Here is a 13,101-nt window from a genome sequence, read left to right on the forward strand (position 1 = left end):
GAAAGTACCTTCGATTATTTCAGTTATATAAGTGGCCTGCCTGGCACTTAAGAATTACTGCCTTTAAGTTCGTACATCTACTAACAGGATCTTTGTCCATGTGATCGACCTTACAAACCAATTTAAGAAGAGTGATTATCCCTTGCATAAAGAATCTCACTGCAAGAAAATACGCTTTAGCCAGTGTTATTTGAAATGCTGCAAATAAAATTGTTGTAAATGGTTATTATTTACAGCAATTTTCACATTGCTGGAAAATTTTTAACACAAACCTGAACTTTCCAGATTGACTTCCCTTAAATTATTTGTTACAATGATTTTTCCTATAGTCCGGCAATTAACGGTGCTACAAATAAAAAAGGCTTGTTACGACGCTAAGAATTACGTCGGGATTGAAGTAGGGCCAAACATCTCTTTATTTCTCCCCAACAGTACATTTCCTTCCACGTGTTCAGACAATTCCCCCAACATGTTCTTTGGTAGAACCTTTTCTCCCCACCTCCACCTGCAAATCCCGACGGTAACCTCTATTTTGGTGCAAACAGAACGTTCGGTTTGAAGGCTTCACAAGGCATACATGTTCACGTACCCCTCTTTCCCTTTTCGGAGTCCCATTTTCCCACCCCCTTCTCCCCCTAGTTCTTGTTTCTCCACATCTTTCTCAATTCAATTCCGAGTAGTTCTCTCCCTTCGCTGAAAATTAGCGCACAGTGGATCTATATTTGGCTGGGAACTCACGGAGTGTCAACATTTTGCTGTTGACCGAGGCTAATTTTTAGGTCATAGGTTCTTTGTGAAGGTATATTTTCTTGTCCCTCTTATTTACATAATCACTCCCCCTTTGTGGTTGTCTTCCGAATCTGAAAACTACCACTAACTCACTGCCTCCACCCATTTGATGCCTACGCAAGGAATTTGTTACATTTCCTCTTAGCACGGCAAACACCAGTCCCTGTGTTTGATAGAATCTTCTGCGATTTTTTCCACAAAAGCTCCCCTTTTATGTTTTCCTAAATCTGCTATGTTATTGTTGCAGCATGATTCTTTTCCTGGTGGCAAAGGGATTTTGGTATCGCCTCTTCCCCTTCCTTTCCTCCACTCAGTTGCAATGATTTATCCATGGTAAGAACCTCTGTTTTTTTCCAATTTTATAAATGCATTTAGGTCAAGTAGAAATTAGTGTGTATGTTTAACATTAAATTTGCTCAGTTGTTTGGCTAAAGTAGTTAACATATTATGTTAATGAAATAGATGTGCTTTTCTCTTTCATTTTATTTCAAATTGCTATTTTATGCCATGGTGTAACCAAAATCAGGTTTCTTCATAATTTTCTTCAACACTAGTATACTTTCATATTCTTTCAAATTGCTTCGTCCAATATGCGTGCAACTCTATCCTCTAAATAAATATTTAAATGGAAAGAAAGAAAACAAGTGAAGCTGAAAATTGCATGCAGAGGTGGGTCTGCTGTGGACTTGTGTTAAAAAAACATTGACAACTCGAATGATAGAACAAAATGGCGATGTCCAGTTACATACAGAAAACATAAATAACTGTCAAAGTCTTGAGGCGCTTTATTTGCTATGTCATTTCCTGAGAAAATTCCAAACGTTTCCCTCCCATTAGGATATGGTCTTGTCGAAAATAGGACACATTTAATTAAGCTGCTTTTACTCGTGATAAATGAGGAAATTATTCTTCTAGTTGTAGTTTCTTTTCATGAAGTACTGCTCATGATGTTTGGGAATTATTATTGTTATCTATTCCATGCAGGAATTAATCATGAGCATCATGATTAGAATGAATTAATTCTTGTAGTGTGGCAGCTCCGGGTGATGTTTTCTTATAGCATTTCTATACAAGGTAAGGTTAGTCTTCAGTCCGTTTGCTGTACACTAGCAAGTGTGGAGAAACGGCCATCCTCATGACATCGAAAAAAAGGAAATAATGCGAAGGCAGTAGTACATAAAACAGTTAGTAAAGCCCCTAGCTATCCAACTTTAATTTAGTTCTGTACCAAAAGATATACATTCATGAGTCACATTAGTATTGGAAGATTGGAATAGCTAGGGACCTTAAATATATTCCCTAGAATCAATGATCACTGTCAGGGAAAGTTCCATGTAATTCAATATATAAAGTTCAACTTTCCAGGCAAGTTTTGAGAAATTCTCAATTAACTCCTCCTTGATTTGAATAAATATATCGAACTCTCTCAGCCGGACTCCTGATCTTGTACATATCACCCTTAATCCAACGTCTAATTAATATAAAAACAGCGAAAAATCACCAAAACGCTCCCCGTCCCTGATCAAAAGAATCACCATTATGCTATAATTTCTATTATGTTCTCGTGTGACAAAATGTGCATTTGAAATGTGATAGTCTCCGACGATGTTTTTCTTTCAATCTGAGTTTAGTGACATTTGTTTTTAGATTCGGCTGTATTGTTGTCTCTGTTTTCATTTCGAAACACAATGTCAACAATTAATTTCAACTGTCTTCTCTCTGTTTTCTTTTTTTGTATATGTGGTTTTTTGATTCGCTTGTTTTCAGTTGTATAAGTGGGACTTTGCACTTTTCATTATGTGGTTTTCCTCCGCTAAAAGTGAGGTTTTCTTTATAAAATTGGAGAGGGGCCACTCTTGGACATGTGGCTCTGACTCTTTCTTAAAAAAAAAAAAAGAAAAAAGTGGGACTTTGCACTGCCATTGGACATTAGGGGATTTTGAGAACTTGGCAACCATTATCTTTGTTTTGATCTTTGGGCTCCTGTAATGTTTTCATACTTAACCAAAGGCAGCAGATTCTGTCCCTTGTTCCACAGTCCAGAACAAAAACCCATGTCCAAAACTTAAATTTACCGATGTGAAAAAATTAATCACATTAAGAGCTAGAAGGTAGAACCACTCCTTTAACAATTTGTCTATTCAGCTATTAGCCCAAAGAGCATCATCCTAGATTTAATCGAGCGTTGGCAAAGGTGAGCTTCTGACTATTGGAATTGGCATTCTAATAACTTATTTACTTCACCCACCTTTAATTAGTTTTTGAGTATAGAAAAAAACTATTGATATATGGAGTGATGGTTCAGTTTGATACCCTTAATTAATATAAGTATATTAACTAAAGTGTAACTTTGAAGATAGAAAAATTGAAGAATAATATTAAATACAAGTTAGTTATGTGCAAATGATCTTATAACCCTTTTAAAAAAAAATGTGTCAGTACTCCATCGAAAGAGTAGAATTATATTCTATTTTGAATTTGCTTTTTCTATCGAGTGATATACATTATTTAATTTCAATTACATGATAAAATTCCTTAATTAAAGAGAAGGTGTCGGTCAGCTAACCTGAAGAGGGTAATTACAAAAGTTAAATTGTTTGAAGTACAGATGGGTCCAGGGCACAGCAAAAGCTAGCTTTTGGAATGATATATGATCTCAAAGACACAAGTTGGTAGTTCTTGGAATATAGATCAGGATAATCGGTGAGTAATTGTCCCGTTGTGTTTTCCATCTTGCACCAAATAATTAATTTGTAAAGTATTCAGGAGGAAACTTTCAACAGATGAGAGATATTTCAGGATGCCAACCCCGAACCATGCATAGGGCATGATACATATGTGGGTCCAATATTTCATTTTCATTCTTCTGAGAAACCCACCAATCTTTCTATCTGTTGCCCTATTGCCGATAATGCTAGCTAGCTAGTCATTGGTCAATACCCACTATCTGGCCATCCTCATGATCTCAATTGTCAGTCTGTCAATTGGCTGCAAATAATAAATTGCCAATGCGTTTAACTAATATAGCCTATTAATATAATTATTATATTTGTTGTAAAATAATATTGTTGTAAAATAAATTGTATGACCACCTTGAGCTAGCTGACATATTCACAGTGCATTGTGTCAGCATAGTACTGCATAGTAACTGGCACAGTGAATGGCCGACATATGCACAGTGCATAGTGCCAGCATAGTACTGTATAGTAAGCTAGCATAGTAATTGGCACAGTGAATGGTCAATATATGCACAGTGCATAGTGCCAGCATAGTACTGCATAGTAACTGGCACAGTGAATGACCGACATATGCACAGTGCATAGTGCCAGCATAGTATTGCATAGTAAGCTAGCATAGTCCCCTTTGTACGCCTATATATATCGTTGAATTCTTTAAGAAATTCATAAGTTTCATAACCTCTCTGAGCTCTATATCTTTCTCTCTCCTTTTGAAAGTTTTATAACACGTTATGACTCTCTCTTTTGAATGATTTCATAACACGTTATCAGCACGAAAGTTCTGACGATTTTGAAGCTAGTAGTCGTCTACTTCAAGTAAGTTTTTCAATATATTTTTGTAGTTTCCAAAATGAATATGAAATATTACATTACTTAATGAAAACTCCATCTTGTCTTCTATTAGCTGAGCAAAATAATGAGCTTTTGTTAAGAAATCACCAGTCACGTCCTACTGGTTCTATATCATTCCCTGAAGTGAATGGTACTAGATTTACATCATTCCCAGAAGCGAATGGTGCATCTTTTCAAAGAAAAAGAGGACGTGGACGTGGTAAGAAAAACTATAGAAGTGGAGGTCCTAGAAGTGACCACACTAAAAGGGACAACAATAGATATACACCGTACCACCAGAAGTGGTTCAACTCAGAGAAGGGCAAAGGTCCTCAAAACAAATTTTTAAAGAAAGATGAAGATGGATGCCATAGATGTGGTATGACTGGACATTGGGCTCGTATCTGTCGTACAGATAAGCACTTGGTTGACTTATACCAATCTTCTATAAAAGAAAAAATAAAGAAATTTGAAACAAATTTTGCTGAACCATCATATGCTTTAGATTCTATAGATGGAGAAGATATTACAAGCCTTGATGTTTCTAATTTCTTTGAGGATTCTAGTGGTAGAGTTGATCATGAAAGTGTTCATTTTTAATTAATGTATTTCCTTTATCTTATTATAAAATATTTTTATATTCTGCAATGTTTTGTAGTAATGAAAGTTTTATTTATTCTTTTATACTTGTTATAAATTATTGATGATATGATTTATCTGAGAATGGAAATGGAGCATCCCTGAAGGATCGCCCTAAATCAATAATTTTATTGAATATCTCATATGTGTGATACTTGTACCAAAAGCTCATTATGATTTATGCACCTGAAGTTGCATAATTAAAATTGTGGAAAGAATATATATTTGAATGAACGTCTCGAATGTGCTCCTGAAGTAGCAATATCGAGTATGCTCCTGAAGTAGCAATATGAAATGCAAACGTTCACAATATATTCTAAATTTGTATCAGGTCTTTCAGTGACTGAGCAAAATAATGAGCTTTTGATAAGAATCATTAGTCACGTCTTACTAGATCTATATCATTCCCTGAAGTGAATGATAATGAATTTATATCATTCTATTACCTGAAGTGAAAAGAATGATGCATTTCATTTAAAGAAACTAAGAGATTGGACGTGATAATGAATATCTTTTCGGACCAGAAGCTCGTATTGGAAAAGCTGTAAGCTTTCTCTTTGAGATGATATTATACAAATTATTGAATCAAATATTATGATGCATCAAAAGGTTATATGATTCAAAATATTTGTATCTTTTTATGGTTATCTTGATCATCCAAAATCAATTACGATAAGTCGAATGATTTTCATATGGACGTCCATAAAAGAACCAGAAGATTCTTTTACTATAAAGTCTTACCACCAGAAGTGGAAAAAAAATTTTTCCAGAAGCAAATAAGATGAAATAATTCGACGTTATCCTGATGTGAACCAGAAGTTCAGATGATAATTAAATTTTGGATGCAATAAGATAAAAATGTCTCATATTCTAGCTGCTAAAATTCTAGCGATGATTGAAGTCCCTGTAGGACAATTAAGAAATTCAGCAGTATAAAGACATGTATAAAGGCATGTGAGACTATCGATACAAAAGATAGAGTATCTCAAAAGAGAAAGGCACAAATAATTTGGTGCTCCTGAAGAGGCCATACCCACAAAACAAGCAATAAAGTCCATCCAAATTCTCTGTATAAAATTCTCCTATATAAACTCTTGAAGAGTGCCTCCTGAAGAGGTTTTTCATGAAAATGTCTTCTTTTGAAGATGGACAGGTACCTGAAAATAATGAGATCTCGTTTCATTTCATGAATAATGGAGAAATTATGGATAGAAATAAAATCGTTGTCGACAACGTATTTCCATATGAGATGGCAATTGACATTACCAGAAGTAATGATGAAAGTGAATCAAGAATCGTCGAAGAATACGACGTAAAATATTGGCCAAATTTGAAAGAAACAATTCCTGCAGAATTGATTCACTAGTAAAATATGATGCATCGGGACTTATAGTCCAAACACCTAAAGATGTGATGCTTGTTGAATATCAGTGGGTATTTATGGAAAGGAAATAAAAATGTGATATATAAATCACGAGTCAGTTTCTCAATTCCTGCAGAATTGATATCACTAAGTAAAATGTGATAAATATGGACTTGAAGTCCAAACACCTAAAGAGGTGATTTTTGTTAAATATCAGTGGATATTTATATACATGATATAAAAAGCCTGAAGCTTTTAATATGAAAATGTGATATAGAAATCACAAGTTAGTTTCTCGAAGAAACAATATTGATATGAATTTAAAGTGGTTGAAATCATATTGAGATTTTTATTGGCTTGAAAGTTACACTACAAAAAAAAGCAAAATTGGCGGCGTTTATATCCGTGGCGTTTGTTTATGCGCCGGTAGATATAAAATGTTACCGGCGCTTAATATTTCCGCCGGTAAATTATTGAGATTCCCGGCGTCTACATTTTTACGCTGGTAATAATGTATAGGTTTAGCGGCATTTATAACAACGCCGCCAAGATAGCAATTATGCGCCGGGAAATTAGTAGTTTCTCGGCATTTAGATTGTTACGCCAGTAATAATATATATTTTTGGTGGCGTTTACACAAACGTCATATTTTATTAATTATACGCCGTTATATTAACCGTGTTTGCCGGCGTCTTTAATGTACCGTCGGTAATAATATATAGCATCAGCGGCGTTTCACAAAATGCCGACAATTAATAAAGTTTACGCCGATAAAGTATTGAGTGTTTTGGTGTTTATTTCGTTTGAACAAATGCCGGCCATTGATTAATTTTACGCTGGTAAATAAGTAGTTTTTCAGCGTTTATATTGTTATGTAGGTAATAATTATATAGCATTGGTGGCGTTTACCAAATGCTGAAAATTGATCAATGAAATGCCGGTAATTGAGAAATGCGCCGAAGTATTTATTGTGACGCCGGTAATAATATATAACCTCAGCGATGAAGGCTATTATAAATTTATTGATAGTAAAATAAATAATAAAAATAATAAAAAAACTTATTTAAATGATACGAAAATACCTACAAAATCTTAGTTTAATTTCTAGGATGCCCTACCTGTAAATGCCATATATCGCATTCCAGTTCTGGAGGGAGGGAGGTTAAATAGAATTAAAGAAGAGAGTTCACGTATCGAGATCTTAATATGACGCTGTTTAATTTTTTCCTTTAATATTTAATAAATAATGTATAATACAGTAATGTAAGTATTGTGCATTCATTTTAAAAATTGTGCAAGTGTCGTACAATATTCCTTTTGAAAAAAATAGTCTATTATTAAAAATGTAATCTTTTAATATGGATCTCTTATTTATTCTAATTTTTTAAAAAAGAATGTGGCGTTTGCGAATTTTATGACAAAATATGTTAAACATCATACTAAGATTCACAACTTCCAAAAAGAGTAGTAAAACATATGCATAATCTAGCAGTTATCCTTTTATAATCCATCCTAATTCCAACTTAGCAAAACAGAGCAAACGTCAATATATGGCATAACCATAAATTTAGTCTTAATTAAGGAAAGTTTCAAATACCATTAAACAGAGCAAACGTCGATATATGACAAATACCATAAATATAGTCTCAAGTATAGTCTAACTTGTAATCCTGACCCTCAATCATTGTCTTCATCTTCCTCTTCTTGTTCTTCATCTTCCTCTTGATCTTCCTCCTCTTCAGCATTTTCCTCTTCTTCATCTTTCTCTTCCTCTTCATTCTCATTTTGATTTTGTCTTGAAGCCTTAATATAAATTCAAATTAGAGTCCAAAAATTCCAAAATAGGGTTAACTGATATCAACTAAACATATGTGGGGTACTCACCTGTGCATGCACGAATGTGTTTACTAAGTTCCGCAATTTAGTTAATTCGTTCTGCATTTTATCAAACTCTTCCTTCGATATACCATCTTCTTGGTTTGAAGTTGGTAGTGAATGTTGAGAAGTTTGCCTTGTAGGGGTTGGCCCAAACCCCAAACCGCGCACACGTCCAGGCCGTTCTAGGCCCATAACTTTCGAATAAACATCATCTGATTTCCAAGTCATGGTTCCTCCAGATCCCATTTCTATAGGATTTGTGTCTTGTGTTAAAAGTTCCTCCATCTCAACCTGTAATAGACAATTGAAAAAACACATTATTCTCCATCTTATAAATCCATTAAAATTAAAAAGTAATAAATTTGAAAATAAACATACCACTTTCTTTCTCGTTTCATAATTGTAGTGTGTGCCATCCTTTTTCTTATGGGTCTTGACAAACAATTGGGCTCGACTTGGCAATGCCCCAGTTGATTTTTTCTGCTTCCAATCTTTTAGATTAAACACATATATCGAAAACAAAGAACTAACAAATATTCAACAATAAATAAATATTAAATAAATAAATACCACATCATGGGCATGTCTTGCTAAACTTTTCGATCCTCCGCTGTGAACAATCACCTGCTTCTTACGACACTCCTTGTTTTTATTACATTTTGACTACAACATCACAAAGATTATGAGAATTATGAAAATAACTAGCTGGTTGACTTTATAAATATATAACAAAAATGTGCGCACTGTTACCATATATTCTGGATCAAATCAAAGATTGGTCAACTCTGCCAGTTGCTCTAAGTCCACTATATCGGGACTTGCCCTTGCCACAACTTGTGCTGCAGATGTGTCTTTTTCATTAAGTAACTTTTTCTTCAACTCATGCTTCTAGTCTTTCCATTTCTTCCCCAAGTCCTTTAGTATCCATTTTTTGAATACATCCAATTTGTCATCAGGAACTTTAAACTTGCCCTACAGTCAAAATAAATTTACAAAAGTGTGTCAGTAGCTTTCTAAAAACAAATTTCAAAATATACCTATTAATTATTAATAATGTTTTAATATGATGTTATAAAAAACCATACATTTATAAGACCCCACGCTTCCTCCTTCACGGTATTAGGCACCGATCTCCAATCTTTGTAAATTATTGGAACCAACTTATTACTTCTCGCTATCAGACCACCAAACCTTACCACCTTTGAGTCTTGCTTTTTTATAGGTTGACCAAGAAGATTGAGCTCTATTTCAATGCGCTCCCCTTCTGGAAGATGCCAAATGTCAGGAATTGAGTGCAATGGTCTCTTTACTCGATCGCCAGTACTATCTGCAAAAATGGATTTAGTTACATTGTTAGTATTTTGTAAATCTTCATTCATAGTTAAATAAATAATAAGTAAGAAAAACAGAAACATACCTACGACGACGACAAAGCGATCTCTAATGTCGGAACACGAGTCGACATTTTCTGCTTCTGAACTAGGTGCTATTGGTAAAGATGTGCATGGCTCGGTCTCTCTGCTCATCTCCATATGTGTGGATAGTTGTCCTCCCATTTGGTTAGATGGAGAAGGTTGGGTCTCTTGCTGTGAAGATAATGATGGTTGTGAAGGACAATCTATAGAAGGTGATGACTCTACCATCCTATTAACGGAAAGAGGTGGCCCATCGACAGAGGGTAATGAATGGGCCGCCCTATCAGATTGTGTCTCACTATGGACAGCTTGTAGTCTTGTAAATTGTCTTCTCAAGTGTGGTATGGTAGTCTTTGCCTTCTTTTTTGGACCCATTGTACCTATACACAAAAAAAAAATAATAATAAAAAAAATTGCATATATGAAAATCAAAAGAAATAATAATATTTTGAGCATGAAATGAGATAGATTTATGTGATAAGAGATATCATATTCCTAACAAAAAAATTAAAGAGAGGGTAGTCACATGTCCATTAGTGACCCCTACCCGAATTTATTAATAAACCCTCACTTGTGGCGGAGGAATACCGTAGTAACAATCAAAGTTCTTGGATTTTACAAAAATATAAAACAAAATTAAAAAACCCAAGTACCAACAAAATGATATAGCAAAAACAGTACCACTAAACAGGCCTATATAAAAATTGATGTAAACAAGCCTATAGAAATATAAACGAAACCTCAACGCTATTAGCGAGTTTCGATTGTCATTCCATCTATGTCATTTCGCGTCCACACAACATCGTCAATACCAAGTTCAATAGCTTCATCGTTGGAAGTGTTAATACAATATTCATTGACGAAATATTCATCCTCATCATCGTCAGTCACTTCCTCTTCACCAGTGTCATACACGTCTCTTGGTTTTGTCTTAACGACGACGACCCAATTTGGGCATCTTTCATCTGCCACATAAAATACTTGAGATACTTGAGAAGATAAAACAAACGGATCATCAGTTATCCGACTACCAGTGTGTACTAGATGAGAAAAATTTACAATAGTAAAGCCAAACTCGTCCTCCTTGAAACCTCTACCTTGAGTAACGTCTGCCCAATCACATTTGAATAACACATATCGGGATCCATCATAATACATAACCTCAATTATGCGTGTTAATTGGCCATACCAAGCAGGGTCATCTTGATCAGTACACACACTAACACCACAATTTTGAGTTTTCTTCCCATTTTCGTGATTCCTAGTGCGATATTTTGTGCCATTGATGACAATTCGTTTAAATTCTTTGGCAACTCGCATGGGTCCTTTAGAATGCATTACGACTTTATGGCCCAATTTGCTTCTTCCATTGTCATCCATTTTCATTACCTGAAAAGTTGGATTATTAGCATTGATTAAAATGATAAAAACTAGCTACAGAGGCATAATAAATTAATATTGTGATACAATATTGAATGGTGTCTAATCCATACATAGTCTTGGAACCAATTACAAAATTTGTCTTCGTGCCTCTTCTGTAGTTCATCATTCGATAAATGATTCCCATCAACTGTATGCCTCATTATTTCCAAGTGCATCCTATTATATGTTTCATATAGGAAATGTCTGTTACAATTTCACAAATATAAATTAAATATAATTTAATTCATAGGTATCAAGCATTGCAACTCACATGCAGAATGAAGTGAAATCGTCAGAGTTGAAGAGAATATAGCGATGTGCTTGGGTCCACGACATAAAATCGAGGCGAACGTCAACAACTTTCCCTTTAGAATCATCCGGGTTCCTAGATGATCTATTGAAAACTGTTAGAGCGGATTCTAAATAACGAGAACAAAATGTCAATAATTCCTCCAGCAAATATCCTTCAGCAATGGAACCTTCTGGCGCAGCTTTGTTATGCACATGAAACTTAAGTCGGTGAAGGTACCTATCACATAAATCATTAGATGACTTTTATTATTTTTTAAAAAATATGTTCTTACTTTAATGGACGCACATGACTTTTAGTACAATAACTAAAGCATACCTTTCAATGGGATACATCCATCGATAATGAACGGGTCCTCCAAGCTTACATTCTGCAACTAAATGTATAGTCAAGTGAACCATAACCGTGAAAAATGATGGCGGAAATATCATTTCTAATAGGCACAATATGTAAGGTATTCTAGATTCCAATCGGTCCAAATCTTCAAGCCGCAACATTTTGGAACAAACTCCCCTAAAGAATCCAGATAGCTGGATTAATGGTTCTATTACCTTCTTAGGTAATGATCCACGTAATGCAATTGGCAGGAGCTGTTGCATCAGTATATGGCAATCATGACTCTTCATGCCCACTATAGTACGGTGTTGAAGCTTGACACAACGTGAAACATTTGAAGAATAACCATCTGGTACTTTTACATTTTGTATAACCTTTAACAAGTCTTCTTTTTCTTTGTTACTCATTGTGAAAATGGCAGGAGGCAAATATGTCTTGTTTGCATCTGTTGTAATCGGATGAAGTTGTGGTCTCAAACTCATCTCTTGTAAGTCAAGGCGTGCCTTTATGCCATCTTTTGATTTTGTATCAATATTTAATAGTGTGCCAACAATATTATCGACCACATTTTTTTCAATGTGCATCACATCAAGATTATGACGCAATAAATTATCTTTCCAGTATGGTAAACTAAAGAAAATACTACATTTCTTCCATGAGTGTTCCTTAACACTAGTCGACCCCACAACTCTTTTTCTTTTACGATCTGTTCTATCATTACAATTTAAATCATCTAATTGTTCCAAGATTTCATCAGGTGTTGGCATAGTAGGTGAAGGATCAATTTCTCGTGTACCATCAAATGTTTTTGCCATCATTCTCCACCTATGATTACTTGGCAAGAATCGTCTATGCCCCATATAGGAAAACTTTTTTCCATGTTTCAGCCATCTAGATCGTGTGTTACCCATACAAATAAGACATGCTAAACGACCTTTCGTACTCCACCCAGACAAATCACCATACGTAGGAAAATCATTTATCGTCCACATTAAAGCTACGCGCATTGTAAAGATCTCTCTAGAGCAAATATCATAGGTTGGTGCTCCAACCTCCCATAATTCCTTTAATTTTGATATTAGAGGCTCTAAGTATACATCTATATTCATTGAAGGTGATGATGGTCCCGGTATAATCAACGATAGCATGAAACTTGATCGTTTCATGCACATCCAAGGAGATAAATTGTAAGGTACCAACATAACCGGCCAAGTACTATAAGAAATGCTCATGTTCCCAAAAGGATTAAAGTCATCTGCAGATAAACCAAGCCTAACATTGCGGGGGTCAGAGGCAAAATCATCATGTTGTGTATCAAACGTCTTCCAGGCCATGCCATCTGCTGGATGCCTTAATACCCCATCATTTGTACGGCCCACA

General features: G+C 34.9%; 1 long non-coding RNA gene across 1 annotated transcript; it reads left to right on the forward strand.

The window, feature by feature from the left end:
• Positions 1 to 385: 385 nt before the first annotated feature.
• Positions 386 to 2,412, forward strand: LOC122308154. Its single transcript, XR_006241938.1, has 3 exons — positions 386 to 799; positions 1,037 to 1,122; positions 1,774 to 2,412. It is a non-coding gene; the product is annotated as an uncharacterized LOC122308154 (long non-coding RNA).
• The last annotated feature ends 10,689 nt before the right edge of the window (positions 2,413 to 13,101 follow it).

This window comes from Carya illinoinensis, chromosome 4 (genome assembly GCF_018687715.1).
Source record: "Carya illinoinensis cultivar Pawnee chromosome 4, C.illinoinensisPawnee_v1, whole genome shotgun sequence".
NCBI lineage: Eukaryota > Viridiplantae > Streptophyta > Magnoliopsida > Fagales > Juglandaceae > Carya > Carya illinoinensis.